General features: G+C 39.4%; 1 protein-coding gene across 7 annotated transcripts in view; it reads right to left on the bottom strand.

Moving 5' to 3' along the window:
- CNOT4 (CCR4-NOT transcription complex subunit 4) overlaps nucleotides 1-17744 on the bottom strand; it is a 144968-nt gene extending 127224 nt beyond the window's left edge. For 6 of the 7 annotated variants that reach the window (XM_035021165.1, XM_035021162.1, XM_035021167.1 and 3 more), the window contains exon 1: nucleotides 17513-17744. The gene's annotated coding sequence lies outside the window, so the exon portion shown is untranslated. The remainder of the gene's footprint in view (nucleotides 1-17512) is intronic. The other variant, XM_035021164.1, reaches the window with a different exon arrangement.
- Between the last annotated feature and the right edge of the window lie 1766 nt (nucleotides 17745-19510).

Genomic DNA, 19510 nt, shown 5'->3' on the forward strand with positions numbered 1-19510 from the left:
ACTAGGCACATTAAGAAAAAGTAACAAAAAGTAATTTTATTTAACCCAATGCATTCAAAATGCATCTTCTGTACTAAGCTTTCAAACTCCAGTATTTTACACGTAGCACACATCTTAATTCAGACTAGCCATATTTTTTTTAATATTTTATTTATGTATTTAATTAATTTATTTATTTAGAGAGAGCACAAGCAAGAGGAGGGGGAAAGGGAGAGAGAATCTCAAGCAAACTCCATGCTGTGCATAGAGCCCCACCTGGGGCTCAATCTCATGAGCCCGAGATCATGACCTGAGACAAAATCAAGAGTCACATGCTTAACCAGTTGACTGAGACACCCAGGTGCCCCAGACTAGTCACATTTTAAGTGCTCGACAGCCACAGGAAGCTCATAGGTTCCATATTGGATAACACAGGTCTAAGAAATGGCTTGAGAAAACAGGCATATATCTACCTTCAGACCAAGAGATCAAGTACAATAATCTGAAAGGATCTGAAATCAACAGCAACATATACACAATATCGTAATTTTTATATGATTGTTGATCCCAATACAAGAAAACTTTCTGAAAGGGAATCAAAAGAAAACTGATTACAGAACATGTGCCTTCAGAGAAAAGAACTCAAAGAAACTTAAAAAATGAACTGTTAAATTCTTTCTTGCCCACAATCTCCAAGCTTCTTTATATGCAGTACAGTATAACTCCTCCAGAAATTATTAGCATTATGACAAGTACTTTCATTTTCCCCACAATTATACACATCATTTCTTTTTCACCTCTTTGTATCAATTCCCCTTTTACTATCATGTTCAGTATCATTCTATTGGAAACTCTATTCACAAAAGTAAAAACAATTCCTATCCCAGCCCTAAGAATGGGTTTCAGGATATGTAAAAGGAGTTTAGAGTATAAAATACTAATTCAAATAGAGCCAAAAGTTAAGAAATACAACACTTCCATCTAGGAGTAGGAAAAAACAAAAAGGGCAGGGGTAGAGAGGACATGAAATTTGGCAGGGGATGAGGGAAAGCAAACTTTGCTAAAGGACGTTACTGCTAAAGGCAGTAATGAAGTAACAGCAGAACTCTATCAAGAAAGGGTGGTCCACTCTTACATTCAAAGCAACTTTCTGAAATAGTAACCAACTCAGACCTTCTCTTTCCAATTTCTTCAGGGATATAGGTGTCGAGTCTTTCTGTGTGTAGGGTTGAAAAGACGATGGTTAGTGGGGCACCCGGGTGGCTCAGTCAGTTAAGCATCTGCTTCGGCTCAGGTCATGATCTTGGGGGTCCTGGGATCAAGCCTGGCACTGAGCACAGAGCCTGCTTGTCTCTCTCCCTCTCCCTCTGCCCCTCCCCCCACTCATGCAGGGGCACTCTCTCTCAAATAAATAAATAAAATCTTAAAAAAAAACAGGATGGTTAGTGAAAAGAGGAAGACCATGAACCATCCCTGACAACTCTTTGCCCACCCATAAAAATAGGTATAATCAAAGTCTACACTAAATATGCCATCTGCACCAATGATATTTAGTAAAATAAAACAGACTAGAACAATATCTAATCTTATCAACTCAAATGAAATTTCTTAAATGTGGTGCAAGATCTCTTGCCATCTAACTGATGTTTTCAAAGGATCATTCTAACAGCTATATTATTAAAAAACTATAGAGAAAAGGGTAGAAGCAGAGCAATCCCTTAGAAGCCTGCTGCAACTACCCAGCAAGAGATGACGGTGGCCGTGGAGATGGTGAAAACTGGGTGAATTCTGTACATGTTTCAAAGGCAGAGCCAAGAATTTCCTGATGGAATAAATGTGTGAGAGCAAGAGTCAAGAATAATGCCAAGGTTTCTGGCCTGAGCAACTAAAAGCTGCCAACCTGAGATGAGGAAGGTTATGTGGGTGAAGCAGGTAGGGGAGGGCAGATACGGGAGGAAAGAGCATGAATTCTATTTTGGACATACTGAGTTTGAGATATGTAACAGTCATTCCAGTGAAGACATTAAGTAGGCAGCTAGATATACAAATCTGGAGTTGAAGAGAGTAGTCTGGGCTGGAGAAATGAATTTGAGACCCATCAACATTTAGAAATATTCAAAGTGCCCCCCCAACCCCACCCCAAAAAAGAAGATATTCAAAGCCAGGAAACTAGTAGACATCACCAAGGGAGTGAGGGTAAATAGACAAGATAATCAAGTACTGAGCCCTGGGATAATCCACCGTTTAGAGGTAGGCAAAGAGAATCTACCAAGAAAGACTAAGGAGGAGCAGCCAGTAAGTTTTAAGGAAAACCAAGGGGATATGGTATCTTAAAAGGTAAATGAAACAAGTATATCAAAGAGGAAGAGAAAATAACTTGTCAAATGTAGACTGATCACATAATACAAAGAAAGGACTCCTAGATTTATCACTGTCATTGTTAGACCTGAACAAAAACAATCTTAGTACAGTGAGTGGTAGGGTCCAAAGCCTGACTGGAACAGGCTTCAGAGAAAACATGAGAAAATAATCAGAACAAGTACATTTAGACAATGCTTTAGGGGATTCTGCTGCAATGGAAAAAGAGTAGAGCAAAAGAAGATATTTTTATGAGGATAAAAATGATAGCATGTTTGCACATTAATGGGAATGATCCAGAAAAGGAAAAATTAATGATGTGAAGAGAGGGAGGAGAATTGCTTAGAGCAATGTTCAGAGTAAATGAAAGGGGATGGATCGAATACATTAATCAGAGGAACTGGATTAGACAGAAGTAAAGACAGTTCATCTATAGTAACAGAAGGAAGGCAGAGGTCTGTGAGTCAGACCATCAGGTACGTAGATGTGGTGGTGGAGTCTGTAAATGTTCTAATGGCTTCTATTTTCTCAATGGAAGAGGAAGCAGGTCCATCAACTGAAAGTGAATATGAGGAGGAAGGCTGGAAGTCTGAGAAGAAAGGCAAGGGTTTAACTAAGTCATCTGGGAGAGGGAAAAATGAATGGATTAAAGAAATAGACAATGACTGCCAGACAATATTAAGGGCCACCTGAAGTTTCTTACTATGAATTTAAAGTTGAGAGTGCTCATCATAGTTGTATTCTTCAGTCACTTTTAGTCACACAGGTGCAGATGTGAAGTACTCAAGAGAATCTGACTTAACTAGAGTTGATGTTTTACCAAGTAAAGTATGAAGAAGTAAAAAAGGAGCAAGAGAGTAGAGGGCATATGAAAGGGAATGAATATAATGATTGATCACTAGGTAATGAATGTATAATAGGTAAGAAGAAAATCAAGGGGGCAAAGGACAGTCTGTGGACTGGAAGTCCTAATGACAGTAAAAGGTTGTTACGTTAGGGTATTAGGTAGAATGAGCTGAAAAGATAGATGGCAGAGGGGCTGCATGAATTGAAAATCATGGAAGGGTTCAAGTCATTGGTAATAAGGTGTAAGATACAACCACGGAGTGAGTGACTAAGATGAGACAGTGAGCAAAATCTTTAGAGAATAATTTAGAGAAGGCCACAGTAGTAGGATCAGAGATGGCATACGCTGAAATTATGAAGAATTAAAAGAGGCAGAGTATCAGCAAGAGTAACAGTGAGCTACGAGCTATAACAGTCAAGAAAAGAGAAGATGTAACCCAGAGTGCAGTAGATGACAGCAAACAAGGGTTTATGGACAACATAACCTGTTAACAGACAAGTTTCAGGGAGGGGAGGTGAATGGAAAGTAACTGCCTCATTTTTCAGACTCAGTGGAACCAGGCTCCCTCTTCAACTCCTATATGAAGGAGGTCAGAATGGGAAATACAGTTTTCAGTCATAGTGCACGGGACTCCCCACTGACCTTTGATGATGGCATACAAGAAAAAAATGAAAAACTTAATAGCCAACAGGTAAGAGGACTGCAGGGGAAGCAGTGTTTTCAGGAAAGTAGAAAGTAGAGGAAAATGTTCGGGAAAAAAACAAGGATAGAAGAAATTTTGCTGATGATCGAGAGGAGTGAAAGAACTAGAAATGTTCAGAACCCTGTGGGGATTAAAGTATGAGACTAGTGGTGACTGACATAAAAAGGGATAAAGGATATAATGAGATTAGTCCAGATATACTCCAGGAAAGTAATAGTGTCAAGGCTGTGAATGCTGGAGGGAAGAATGACATATAAGAAGCTCCCTGTCAAAAGAAGACAACAAACAGTCTTGGGAAGCAGGCTTAGTCTCAGGGCAAAGGGCTTCCCCTCCATCCCTAAAGATGGCTTGCAAGGAAACTATAATGTACTTGTAAGGTTGTAGAATTTTTAAAAACTAATAAAGAGGTTAGAACAGTACCTAGTATCTAATAAGCACTCAACAGTAAGGTTTTATTACCTAATCAAATGTAAAATATAATTATTGTAGCAAAAAAGAAATTCATCTTACATTTTCCTTTTCTCAGCTAAATGGATTTCTCAAGAGATTGCCAGGAAAACCACTACCAAAGTGGACTTATTTCAGAAAGGAGAGGAAATCTTTGAGGTCAACTTCTACGTGGTGTTCACCAATCTCAGCAAACCCACCTCACTGGCAGAGTAATTTATTAATTCAGCAAGCATATATTGAGCACCTACTATGTACCAACTACTATTCCTAGAACCTGGGATACATCAGGGAACAAATATCCTTACCCTAGTAGGTGGAAATCAACAACAAATAGTATATATAAAGAATAAATGGATTATATGATATATACGAAGATAAATATTATAGAAAAAATAAAACAATGCAAATATTAAAGGAAAGGGGCCCGGGTTCTAACTATAAAAAAATAGTCAGGGTAGACTTTATTGAAAAGGAGACCATTTGAGCAAAGATCTGAAGGAGCTGAGGTAGCTATGTGGATATTTGGAAAAAGTTTCTTCAGGCAGAGGGAAAAGCCAGAGCAAAGGTTCTAAGGCCCTTCCATGTAGTTCTTGACATTACTTGGCAATGCTTTCATTAATTTCTTTTTTTTCTTTTTCTGTGTGAACCTCCAATCCTACTCTCTATACCTCAACAGTGGATGATGATAATAGCTAACATCTATCAAACATTTACCAGATACCAAGCATTGTTCTAAGTGTTTTAAAAGATTCAATAACTTAATCCTTACCACAGATCTATGAAATACATGCTGTCATTGCCTCCATGTGACAAGTGAGAGTTACAGAGTTAGCAAGTGGCAGAGTCCTGAAGCAGCGTGTGTAATAAGTCTTCTCTATTATGAAACAAGAACATTCAGGACAACTGCCTCAAGGTTTCTCCTAATAAATAGAACCCCTCATAGTACACATTCAAGAACTATGAAAGCTGCTATTATAATTTGTCTTCCTGCCATTTCTAGACTGAATGGTCTTTACCTAAAGTCTGCACTTAACACCTTCCTTAACCTTCCCCTCAATCTGATTTATGTTCCCAGGCTACTGAAATTGCTTTAACATTGTTCTTGATCATCACACCACAAGCCAAAGAGCTTTCTCTGTTCTCATTGCCTTGAATGTCATATTGGACTACGTCACTTTCTTTTCCTCTTAAAACTGAAGTGATACCGGGGCACCTGGGTGGCTCAGTCGTTAAGCGTCTGCCTTCAGCTCAAGTCATGATCCCAGGGTCCTGGGATGAAGCCCCACGTCGGGCTCCCTTCTCAACAGGAGGCCTGCTTCTCCCTCTCCCACTCCCCCTGCTTGTGTTCCCTCTCTCGCTGTGTCTCTGTCAAATAAATAAATAAAAATCTTTAAAAAAAAAAAAACAAAACTGAAGTGATACCATATTGGATTTTCCTATTCCTCATCTTTGTGACTTCTCTCTACTGGAAAATCTCTTTGTTTTCTGAAACTTAAACTTTTCCATCTTCTTTCTACCTCTCCAATTATTCCTTTAATAACACTTTTCTCACTTCGACCCCTTAAAGGCAGAGGTTCCAAAAGTTTAATTTGAGTCCTTTGTGTTTCTCTGTTAACTCACAGTCTCCCTTAAGATTCATTCATCCAAGGGGCGCCTGGGTGGCTCAGTTGTTAAGCATGTGCCTTCGGCTCAGGTCATCATGATCCCAGGGTCCTGGGATCGAGTCCCACATAGGGTTCCCTGCTCAGCGGGGAGTCTGCTTCTCCCTCTCCCTCTGCCTGCCACTCTGCCTACTTGTGCTCTACCTCTCAAATAAATAAAATCTTTAAAAAAAAAAAATTCATTCATCCAATAAGTATTTATTGAGCTCTTACTATCTGTGAGGCACTGTCTGGGCCATTTAACGTAGATCAGTGAACAGAACAGACAAAAAAAAAACAAAAACAAAAACAAAAAAAACCCTCTGTCCACATAAAATCAAATAATTCTATGCTACCAAGGACACTCAAAACCATCTTCCCTTAAATACTATTTTAAACACATCACTCTACTGACTTAAAAAAAAAAAAGAACCTTACCATGATTGCAATGATTGCCCTCTTAACAACCACATCTAAATTTCTTTGCCTCAGTCCAAAACACTCCATAATCATTTTTAATCATACTTACCCAGTTTCATTTTCTAATACTCCCTGATTCAAAAGAATTCCAGGCAGGCCAGTCTTTCGACTGTCCCCTCAAACACATTACTTGTGTTTCCAGCTTGTCAAATAATTACTGAAAACGTATGTCTAGTACCTAAACATTAAAAACTGTATTGAATAAAAAAAATAAGTCTTCAAAAATGAACGCTTTCTGATTCTTTCAAATGTATAATAATAGCAAACACTTACACAGGGTTTACTATGTGCCAAATACTATTCCAAGCACTTTACATATTAACTCATTTACTCCACAGATAATCCTCACATGTCCATGCTACAAATGAGGAAGCTGAGGCCCACAAAGGGTAAAGTAACTTGTCCTAGGTCTGACAAGTAATAAATGGTAGAGTCAAGATTTACATTTAGGTAATCTGGCTCCATACTACACTGCATACTCCCAGTAATAGCAATAAATAAAAATAGGGGACAATTCAAAGGGCTTGCACAAAAAACAAGAAGCTATGAAAAATTCTGTTTATGGGGCGCCTAGGTGGCTCAGTTGTTAAGCGTCTGCCCAGGTCATAATCCCAGGGTCCTAGGATCGAGCCCCGCATCAGGCCCCCTGCTCTGCAGGAAGCCTGCTTCTCCCTTTCCCACTCCCCTTGCTTGTGTTCCCTCCCTCACTGTCTCTCCCTCTGTCAAATAAATAAATAAAATCTTTAAAAAAAAAACAAAAAACTCTGTTCAACTATGAAAAATCATTTAAGTTAGTCCTTTCTCCAAATACTGAAGAAAATATATCCTTTAATATCATGTCAAGTTTTGGGCGCCTGGGTGGCTCAGATGGTTAGGCGTCTGCCTTCGGCTGAGGTCGTGATCTCAGGGTCCTGGGATCGAGTCCCGCATTGGGCTCCCTGCTCCTTGGGAGCCTGCTTCTCGCTCTGCCTCTCTCTCTCTCTCATGAATAAATAAATAAAATCTTTAAAAAAAAAAAAATCATGTCAAGTTTTAAAAATTGTAGAATTTAGTAGTACATAAAATTTAAAAAAAAACACAATCTGTAAACACAAACACATCATGTATTATTCAGAGTTCACCAAAGCTGCTGAAAATATTTGCTAGGCATGACAAAAGAATATATGGTAACACATGACTAACAAATGTTCTTTTGTTAGCATAACTGTATTAAAGTATTTTACTGTTACACTGCTTTCATCAGGATCAAAACAGACTTGAATACAATGCAGGGAAGGTAACTACCTTAAAAAGAGATTCCTAGCTTTACTTTTTGTAAGCAAAACTCACATCTAGGACTGTGTCCAGTATGACAGGGAAGATTTTAGTAGCAGCAAGAAATCTCAAAAAAGTACCACCAAGCATCAACTTATATAGGTACTCTTCAACCTATCACTAATTCCATGGCTACCTAAGGACCTTTTTTTTCTTCTTTTAAAGATTTTATTTATTTATTTGACAGAGAGAGACACAGCGAGAGAGGGAACACAAGCAGGGGGAGTGGGAGAGGGAGAAGCAGGCCTCACGCAGAGCAGGGAGCCCGATGCGGGGCTCGATCCCAGGACCCTGAGATCATGACCTGAGCTAAAGGCAGACGCTTAACAACTGAGCCACCCAGGTGCCCCTCAAAAGACCTTTTAAAAGGTTCCTAAGGACTCACTTGGTAAATTCATAAAGCTATTTTATAACTGAATACATAAAAATAAAAGGCAGAGGATTTTCCATAGAACAGTCTTAGAATAATACATCACTAACATATAAGCAGATGAGAAGTATCATACCTATCGTTTTCTTCTCTTTCCTGTTTCCCCTTTCCTTCTGGCAGAGAAAAGACAAATCTGTCAGGCTTTGAGCTGTAGAGGTTAAAATGCACAAGGCTGGACAAGGACACTAGTTTGATTTGGAAAAGGCTAAACTTTGTAGCCTTCCCAACTCGTACTAACAGTCTAACTTAGAAAAAAGACCCTGAAGTGCCTGGGGGGCATAGTCAGTTAAGCATCCCAACTCTTGGTTTCAGCTCAGGTCCTGATCTCAGGGTCACGATACTGAGCCCCATGTCAGGCTCTGTGCTGGGTGTGGAGCCTGTTTGGGATTCTCTCTCCCTCTTCCCCTTTCCACCATACCCATTCTATCTCTCTAAAGTAAATAAACCTTAAAAAACAAACAAACAAACAAAAAAACCCTGAAGTATGTAACCAAAGGCAGCAAAGGAGCTGGACAATGCTTCAGTCAAAAATGCAGAGTTGCCATTGCTAGAATCTGAAGTCTTCTCACTTTATTTTCTGCCTCCCCTCCCCTTTCCTGGGTTTACAATATACCTACCCGCCTGGCCGCCCAAGGCAACCCCAAAGCCACTCACACAAAGTCAGCTCCTTCCCAAGAATTGCGTGAATGAAAAAAAAAAAAAGGCAAACTATTAATAATTTGAGATTTATTTAAGTTATTAAAATTGAGATAGACTTTTTTGGAGCAGGGAACCATTTTCTCCCCACTACCACCCACCGTGACCTTTATAAATGGCTCCATACTCCAAGGGACTAAATTAAAATTTCTTGGGAAAAGAATGGATTGGCAGCTACCACTTGAGATATTCTCAAATACTAAGGTTCTCCTATACTGTGTACTTGATACTTACTTCCCTCCCACATACACTGGTGGCAATTAGAAAAATATACAATCCTTCTCAAGATTTTCCTGCATGAAGGGATCTCAACTCAATCTTAAATCCAAAATTAACATATTAAAGCCCCTGTTAAACCCCCAAGAAGGCAACAGCTTTCCATTCTATTGACCATATTAGAAAGCACACATGACCAGCTATATAAAGAAGTAAAAAATGTCAAAAATAGCTCTGTCATGTTACCAGGAGTGAGGAGGTCGTAGGATGGAGGGAATGTTAAGGAAAAACAGACATGTCCCAATAATGTACTATGTTGCATCATCATCCGTATCCTTATCAATATTTCCTAAGTACCTGAAGGGTCCATGGCATTATGGTAGGTCATACCTTTTATAATACCAGGACCAAAAATGATTGGTGAGTAAAGATTAATTTTGAAGTTGTTGCAAGCACCCTCAGCTTGAGGTGTTTTCAGACTCTGTGAGAATCCTTAAGATCCACATGCTATATACTGTAGAGAAGGAATACATGTGATATTGAAGGAAGCAGTAAGTGAATAGTACAGTATTATTCATTGATTATTTACAAAGCCAGAAGCATATCTACTTCCCCCTCTCCTGCTTTAAGACAAAACGTAAAATTTTCCTTCACAAAACAAATGCAAAATTTTCCAGAAATACAAAACGGATGAAAAAGTTGGTTTAATGAAGAGTCAACAAAAGAAGAAAAGAACTTTAGGGGTCTTGTAACTTAAGAAAAATTCCAAATAGGGACACCTGCGTGGCTCAGTCGGTTAAGTGTCTGCCTTCGGCTCAGGTCATGATCCCAGAGTCCTGGGATCGAGTCCCACATCCGGCTCTTTGCTCAGTGGGGAGCCTGCTTCTCCTCCCTCTGCCCCTCCCCCTGCTCATGTGCGCTCTCTCTCTGACAAATAAATAAAATCTTTAAAAAAAAAAAAAAAAAGGAAAATTCCAAATAAAAATATGGCTGTTTAGCCAGATCTATTTTTATTAATACCTTTGCAAAGCAGAGTATAACAAATTAAATCAAAGAACACATTTCCATTTAATAATGTCCCTACATTCTTCTCTAGCCTGCTGACCTAAACTTATCCATCCTTAAGGGAGCTTGGTGCTGACAATAGTTAGTGCCCTACTTCATCAGAATTTTCTGCCATTTCTTCTGCTCTCATCAGGTCATTATTAAACTTTACAGATATTTAATAATATATACTGGTTATAAGCTGTTCAAATAAGTTTCCTAATACTCCTTCTTGACTCTTTTTTTTTTTTGAGAGAGAGGAGAGAGAGAGAGCACTCAAGCATAGGGGAAGGATGCAGAGGGAGGAGAGAATCTCAAGCAGACTCTGCGCTGAGTGTGGAGCCCAACGAACCTGCGTTGGGCTCCACACTCAGGACACTTAACCTATCAAGCAACCCAGGCACCCCTCTTACTATCATGTAATTAAGACTGTCCTCTCATTCCCTAGTGAAAGAATATCTAAAATTATTTATATAATTTATATAATATAAAGCTATATAATGTAGCTATTTTCTACAGAATTTTTTTAAGGTTGTTATATATCGAGTATCATGCATCACTTCCCTTCCAAAAGCTAGGCCTGGATAATAAATTGAAGTTTACTATCAGAGATAAATCGACCACATTTCTTTAGTTCTCGATTCTTTAAAACCTTGGTGTTATTTCTGAATGTAAGGGACTGAAGAGAAAATGAAATAAATTAGCTGCCAAATCCTCTAGAACTTCAACACTAACTTCTCTCCATGGCCCCTTACCTCAGTGGCCTAGTCATTAATTTTTCACATTCAACTTAACTGTCAACCCCAAAATATGATGCACCTTACTAAAAGGCAATTTTTCTTCAAAAAAAAAAAAAAAAAGCACCTTTAATATGTTATCTCCTGCCTCCTGGCCAACTCTAATGGCTCCTTACAGTTTAGCAGATCAAATTCAACCTGACACTGAATATACCTTTCAAACCTAGCTCTACCCTAGTATACTAACTTATCTGACACCATTCCCAGAAATTAAGACCTTGTTCCACTGAGGTCAGACTACTTACGTCCCTCTCACATCATGCTGGTCACAGCCAGTGTTTGCTCACATATGGAATGTTCTTCTGCAGATGCTCTCCCTATGCAGATGGTATATATTTTTTATTCAAGCCCCACTTTCTCTAAGAAGCCTCACTCCTAGAACTTCAGTCTGAAGATATCCCTACGCTGACATAACGGACCCAGACTATGTATACCGCACATTATTTGGATACTGCTTTGGATAGTGCTAGTTGTACTATTATGAAAGTTTACCCAGCAAGATAATAAACTCTTAAGAGGCTGGGTCATAGCACAGAAAGTGGATCTATAAGTACTCCAAGACTATTTGACAAGCTGATTAAATAATCTTGATAAAATATCAAGATATTTTATCTTATTATGTCAAAAGAGTTCCAGTACAAATGTAGTAATGTGATGACTAGGATTTGCTTCAAAATAATCTAGGTCAAAGAGTAGAGGGATGAGAGGTAAAGTAGGGATATAGGTGAAACCAGACTGGTTATGAGGTAATAATCTTTGAAGCTGAGTGACAACTAAAAAGAAGTTGGTGTAGGGGCGCCTGGGTGGCTCAGTTGGTTAAGCGACTGCCTTCGGCTCAGGTCATGATCCTGGAGTCCCGGGATCGAGTCCCGCATCGGGCTCCCTGCTCGGCGGGGGGTCTGCTTCTCCCTCTGACCCTCCCCCTCTCATGCTCTCTGTCTCTCATTCTCTCTCTCTCAAATAAATAAAATCTTTTAAAAAGAAGTTGGTGTCTACTTTTTTTTTTTAAGATTTTATTTATTTATTTGACAGAGAGAGAGAGACAGTGAGAGAGGGAACACAAGCAGGGGGAGTGGGAGAGGGAGAAGCAGGCTTCCCGCTGAGCAGGAAGCCCGATGCGGGGCTCAATCCCAGGACCCTGGGATCATGACCTGAGCCGAAGGCAGACGCTTAACGACTGAGCCACCCAGGCGCCCCAAAGTTGGGTGTCTACTTTTATACTTGTTTAAATTTTTTCACATTAATACGTTTATTTTTTTTAAAGTACTAATAGGGCGCCTGGGTGGCTCAGTTGGTTAAGCGACTGCCTTCGGCTCAGGTCATGATCCTGGAGTCCCAGGATCGAGTCCCGCATCGGGCTCCCTGCTCAGTGGGGAGTCTGCTTTTCCCTCTGACCCTCCCCCCTCTCATGTGCTCTCTCTCTCTCTCATTCTCTCTCTCAAATAAATAAATAAATAAATAAAATCTAAAAAGTACTAATAATGTCTTTACTTCATTTTAAATGACAAAACCGAAATATATTATAATATTTTCTTTACTCAACAAATACCTAGGTCCCAATTCAGAGTAAGAAAAAAATTTCTGGAAAGATCTAATTTGACAGGGAAGTTGCAGCATCCTAATTCTAAGAATAAAAACCAGTTAAAGGAAAAAAATGGGATCAAAATGGGAGGGGTTCTCTATCAAAAGAATAATTAATCTTACTACCAAAAGCAATACTGTTTACATTTCAAATTTTCATTCAATCACAGCATTCACAAAAAGGTCCACCCAAACCTCAAAAAATAAAAAACATCAGGAAAAAGTCATAAGCATACAAACGGTAGGAAAAAAAAGTTGCTACAATCAATGTTCAATAACACAAGTCAGCCAGTATTATTTCAGGAAACTCACGATCTGAAGACACCTACTGCCCTCAACAGGGAATGAATTAGAAGGTTCTTAAATAATCAGAAAAATTAGCACTTCCTCTTTATTCCAAAGACTGAAAAACATGGTTAAGAAATTTCAGATATTTGGCTTAATGACAATGTATCTGTTTGTAGCTGCTAAGGAACGCTCCACCCCTTTGATATTTCAGTCTATAGCTACTTTTCAAATTTCAATCAGTATTTTCCCTACAACATCATTCATTAACTTCTTCCAAAAGCAGGAATGCAACACCAGCTACCTTTAAATGCTGGCATTTTATTCTTCTAATTACACTGCTTATTTTGCCTTGACTTATTTTTTTTTCCAGACTGGTTTTAGGAATAAAACAATGATTATTTTGATTTTCCCTCCCCATACTGTCTCTAAACACTCAAGAGGTAAGACTTTAGCTGCCATAACTAAAAAAACATATTTGTTTTTGAAATGATATCTGACAGACATATAAACAAATAGCAAGGTTTATCCTCATAGCAACGTATCATCTCCTCATCACCCAAAGCAATTAAAGTTTAAAACAGGACAACCCTCTTGTATAAACAGAGTTTAGTAAGAACAAAACCTTCCTCACAAATACAGTTCTTAGGAGAAAAATAAACTCATCCTCAAATTCCCTTGTACTTGTACTATCTTGAAAATTAACTTTTTCTAGCAAGTAAAAGTAATCATTTTTTTGGTAGCATCTATGTTCTCCCCTTCTCATGGAAAAAAAAAAAAAAAACTGCTATGGGAAAGCTAATCCAAGGGCCAAAACAGTGTTTAAATTTTCTCTTCCATAAACTAATTTCTGATTAAAAAGTAAAAGAATTATACCATGAAAAAGAAATGTGACAAAACCCACTGAATTATATTACGTTTAAAAAAGTTAACATTTACCACACACTCTTTTCTAATAAAGACCACATAATAAGATTAAAAGCAATTTGGAAAAAAGTTCCTTCAGAAAACCACTAAATATGTGATTAAAAAGTCCCACTTATCTTCTTTCCTTGCATCACTACATGATTGAGTAAATTATGCCATCTTTATAATTTGTATAATCTCAACTTCCAAGAAAAAAATATTTAGAACTATCTTTAGGATACCAGGGATACTGACATATTGACACATTTTATATAGGAGAATGGGCATTTGCAGATTTTTCTTAGTATCTCTGAAGTACATAAAATTTTTTAAATCTCAGAATGTGTTAAATTTTATCCAATACATGCTATTCCAGTGGGATAAAAACCATTTACAAGCTCCACTTAGATTAAGAAATCCTTTGAGAAAAGTATGTGGTACATTCTAGTTATACTATTTCTAGAACACGAAAAATCTCTATAACCTATTTCCCTACTGTTTTTCTCTGGAACCAGCTGAGCTAAATGTATCTTCCTTCACAAAACGTCAAGACAGTACTACACTTAATGACAGAAAGCTAACTGAATTTTCAGCAGAGGCTGAAGTTTTAACAAATTAAAACTTTCTATTTCACTTGAATGGTCTATAAAAATAATAACATGAATTGAAATAGATTCAATTGAGTATTATTTGCAGATACAAGACACACGTGCACACACATAGTAAAATGAAGAGTGTAGCTTCATCTTAAAACCAGGAGTAGGGAAGAAAAGGGAAGCCTTGAGAAAATGTTTTCTTCATTCTCTTAAGCCATTTAAAATCATTTTTAAAATAAAATCCCCTAATGAAAGAAGTTCATCCTTAAGCAACACTCTCCTTTACAAAGCAATGAGTTGAAAGTTATTGCTAGTGAAGCTGAAGAACAGTACAAAATTTTCTTTTCCTGCATTTTGTGATTTGATTATAACTATCCCATCCTAATAAAATTAAAGACTTACCTATGCAATTTTATGGAAACAAATTTTATATAATAAGTTAATTTAAAATAAGTTAATTTAAAGTAATTCATGTTCAAAAACCTTCCTATAGAAATCATCTATTCATCTAAAGAATTCAACTATTGAACCTGGCAGAAAGTATTCCAACCTATCACAAAGAAGAACAAACCAAATCCACCAAGTATGAAGTTGCAATGTTCTTCAAGTTATATCTAAAAACTTAAATGATAACAAAAATACTCTGAAATTACAGCTCCCGATTTCCTATCAAAATGTCAAAAAAATTTAAATACCTCCTTCAAATGTACTAAAGATCCCAAAGTGAATTCATTTTGACTTTCAAGTGCAGAAACTAAGAATCTAATGATTGCAAGAGGAAAGTATAGAGTGAAGAAAATTACTTGAGAATATATTTAGTGAGCTAAAATATCTTTACAAAAGATGTATTAAAATCATTTACACTTTTCTGCCGAACAGTCCTCTCCTAGAACACACTGCTTACAAATCAGCAAGTATGACTGCTAAGGGTTTCCTAAACCTGTGTGTTGGTATTATTTGCAGGTACAAAGTGGAGAGCTTCTCCATCAGTGTATGACGAAAGAAAATGATAGGTACTTTTACTGAGAGTTGAAGATCAATTGTATTAAACATGTTCCTACTGATAAACTAAATACAAGTAATTTTTTAAAGAAAAACCTCAAGTTATAACTCAGGACAAGGCTTGCTATATAAATTGCTTACAAGTCTCAGAGAGTAGGGATTTAGTTAGTTTCCCCAAATTGGGGCTTAAGTGGCTAAAAGAAGAAGGAAATTTTATAAACAGCTCTTCTAACCTTGGTTTATATTTGATAAAGCAGACCATTTATCACAATCAAGTAAATAGAATGCCAAATGAAGATTCCTCAAGTATTACAGGTAAAATTTATAAAAAATCAAAATACAGCAATGTGAAAAAGTGATTAGAAGGGTAACTGTATGTATTTGTATTTACACTTAAGGTATTATTACTTTTGCAAGAGGTATACTTGATGCATGAAATTGCTACTGTGACTTTTAACATTTTTACATATAACACAGTGTCTTATTTATGTTTAAACTTGAAATGTTGAAATGTATGTATCTGATCTATGTAATCCTGTTTGTTTTTCTGATAATTCTTTATTTCACAGTGGTGTGATTACAGGCTCCTCATACCATTAGTCAGGGCATTTCAATTTTGCTTTCATCAAAAAATGGACATCATCAGCCACCCCTTGCTCCTAGTTTTCTGCTTTTTAATGTAGATAATAATGACAGTGAGTGCCAACAAATGCATATAAGAGTATAGCTTTGTCATTTCTTTTCCCAGCCCCCTTCTTTTCTGTGGAAAAAAATGGGGATTTACTTTTGGGGGAAAAAAAATTCATTTTTCTTTTGCATACATACCCAGTGAATTTTCGAGAGAAGACAATTTATGTTAAAAGAGAGAACTTCCCAAATCCAAAAATACTAAGTCTGATATTGGCTGGAAAGGAAATTTCCACCCGAACCATAAATATGTCATCAATAAAGCGATCCTCAATATAACTCAGTCAGTAATCAACTTTCAATGTGGAAAGGATCTGTAACCCACATATAACCAGCAGATCATCAAAATCTCGTATTTTCTTGTGGAGTTCACAGATTAATTTGGTTGTATGCCAGATTTATCTTATTTTGAAATGCCTAGGCTAACATTTGTTGGTATTAATCAGGGTTCACATTAAGTGTCCCGGGGAAAGGTAATTCAGTAGAATGCTTAGTAGCAGGCAGAAGCCGGTCAAAAATAGAAGGGAAGGGGAAAAAAGAAAAAAAAAAACAAAAACCACCACACAAAAATCCCCACGTCCCAACAGAGCGAAAAATCCACAAATAGATCACTGAAAGCCAAAAGAATACGTTCTTCTCCCGAGTAGCCTGAATAAATGATCTTCACTCATAACGTTTAGGAGTATCCTACCTCACTCAATTCACTTCCCAACTTGACTTTTCAGGGGCCAACACGGGGCATCCCTTTTTTTCTGGAAGTGTATGTTGAAAGAATCTGGATAGAAAAGACGGAAGGAACAGACGATTCCCAAGAAAGCTGTGAAACAGGTGGGTTAGAAGGAGCAGCAGCATAATCTAGATACTTAAGGGGCAGCTTTAAGATGACAGATGTGGTTAAAGGAACGACTGCAAATCCGAAGAAGCGCCCGTGTGGCAGACAGTAGGGGCTGACTGCAAGCACAAGAGGGGGGCAAAGGCTAACTCCAGAGTGGCAGCAATGGAGCAAAAAACAAACAGCAGGACGAGTGGGCAATGAGTAGTGGGACTGATGAGCAGCAGCAACTCGGGGCAGAGGGGAAGGCATGGCTTTGGTCTTGGGAGACGGGGGCTACGGGGACAAGGACGTCAGGGAGGGGAGAGAGGGCTGGGGAAACAAGGGAGTACGGAGACCCAAGATTTCTTCCCCTACAGAAACGCAGGGGAGAGAGCTGGAGACGAGAATCCGCCTCGGCTCCCCAATTGAAGAAATTTTCGAAGGAGTCGGTGCTCGCCGCCGCGCCGCCTTCTGCCCCGCTCCCTTTTCCTGGTGGTAACTGCTGTGGCGTAGAGGGGAGAGGGAGGAAGAGGAGGAGGAGGAGGAAGACCAAGAAGGAGGAGGGTGAAGATGAGGCGGGGGTGGGGAGAAAGGGGGGTGCGGCCTGCACAGTCCCAGCGAAGCCTCCGCTCTCTCGTAGCCGGTCAGCCCCGGGTTTCCCCTAAGCCCAGCCCCGCACAGACTCACCCGCCTGCCTTGCCTCGCTTTTCCCTTAGCCGACTCCACGCGCTGCCGCGTCCTCACAAGAGACCACTGAACGAGTGTCGGGGAAAAAACTCTTCAGAACCGGGCCTGATTGCTTCAGCGAGTCCGACCTTTACGGCTGAGAGACAGACTCTCAGCTTTCGGTGGGTTCCACAGCCAGACGGGCCACCATCTTACATTAGGGTAAGACTCCTCCGGCCTCCGGTGCGCAGGCGCACGCCGATCCGGCCGGGAGGGGCGGGGGAGGGGCGGGAGGAGAGGCGGGCGGTCGCTCCCGCAGCACCCTGGGAATTATAGTCCACGGAGGATAACCGCCCAGCTGCAAGGCGGGAGTTGAAGTTCTCGCTCGGAGGGCGGACGGCATCGCCCGCCTCACGTGGCAGCTGGGTTACTGCCTTTCTTCGTGTTTTGCTTCGTTCTCTGTCCGCGTGTGAAGCTCCGCTGTCATTAGGTCGGCGGTCTTCGTTGGCTGCTCCGTTTCCTCTGTGTTTGCTCAGAAATGGAATACCAGAACTCGGGCGAGCTTAACCAATTTGGGGGGAGCCGGGAACGGCCCCTCTCTGCCCCGCCCACCATAGGTATCAAAGGGGGCGGGGTAGAGGCAGGTTGCCGGTAGGAGGAGCGCGGGATTTGATCTAGGGTGAGAATTTCATTCTGAATTGGCGTCTGTTTGCGAAAAGTGAGCGTTAAGTCGTTTCCCCTGCTTGCGCATTTCGGAGCCACCACCCTTGATCCCCTCCTCAGCGTTGATCTCCAGTGAAGAAGTATCCCAGATTGTCCTGTACAGATGCACAAGAGAAGGATAGACCCGTGCACTTACAAAAACGGGTTTCTGATGATACAAATTTGGGATTACGTGGACTTCGATGCAAGTTAGTTTGGTGTTCTACCTGTGGACAGCTCTGTGCATGAAGTTCACAAACCACCACCCATCAGTACATCCTAAAGAATGTAAGAAGGTACTCTCAATCCGTACGAGCGCCGAGGAATCCCCAATCACAAAAATCAGGAGTCACAATCCTGGTGACTCCCGCTTGTCTCTTAGGACTGGTGAAAGGGGCTCTCGAAGCACGCAGTTTTGCTCATTGCGTGTATTCTTCGCCCATTCATACAATAAATATTCACTGAGCTCATCCTGTGTGCCTGGCACTGTTCTATACATGGGAAGACGCTGGTGAGTAAAACACAAAATTCCCTGTTTGTATTCTAAGAATGACTGTATCTATTCTAGCTGTCTTGGGGTGAAGGAAAGGGGGGAGGACGCAATCAATTTTTAAAATATATGATTAAGGCGCGCCTGGGTGGCTCAGTAGTTGAGCATCTGCCTTCGGCTCAGGTCATGACCCCAGGGTCCTGGGATCGAGCCCCGCACCGGGCTCCCTGCTCTGCGGGAAGCCTGCTTCTCCCTCTCCCACTCCCCCTGCTTGTGTTCCCTCTCTCGCTGTCTCTCTGTGTCAAATAAATAAATAAAATCTTAAAAAATAAATAAAAATAAAACATATTATTAAAATGCATAGTATATCATAACAGATGAAAAATTTAAAACAGAGATGGGGAATAAGGGAAGAGGTTGCAATTTTAAATCTGTGAACCTAATCTCATAGTGAGAAACCTTCATTTCATTTTTTTTTTAACACATTGGTTCTTTGTGTTTCAGTCTCTTTACTATCAAGCCTAGAGACAACAATTATTTGGTGAAAATTTAAAGCATGTGATAAACTCACAACCATAAATTTGAAATTTTAGAATCATGAAATTATTATCTAGCAAGGAAACCTTCGAGAAATCATTCGAACTCACCTTTAGGTAACCATCTAAAAACATTCAGTGTCGGAGCCGTGTTTTTTAAATGTGTTTGTTTTTTATATTACCAGTTTTATAGTGGAACATGAAGTAATGAAAAGAACAAAAAAAAAGGAATCCTTTCCATTATTAAAGATGAGAGTCCATTACATTAAGAACTAAAAGGGATCAATGTTT

This window comes from Mirounga leonina, unplaced genomic scaffold, assembly GCF_011800145.1.
Source record: "Mirounga leonina isolate KUSES-001 unplaced genomic scaffold, KU_Mleo_1.0 Mir_174, whole genome shotgun sequence".
Taxonomy (NCBI): Eukaryota; Metazoa; Chordata; class Mammalia; order Carnivora; family Phocidae; genus Mirounga; species Mirounga leonina.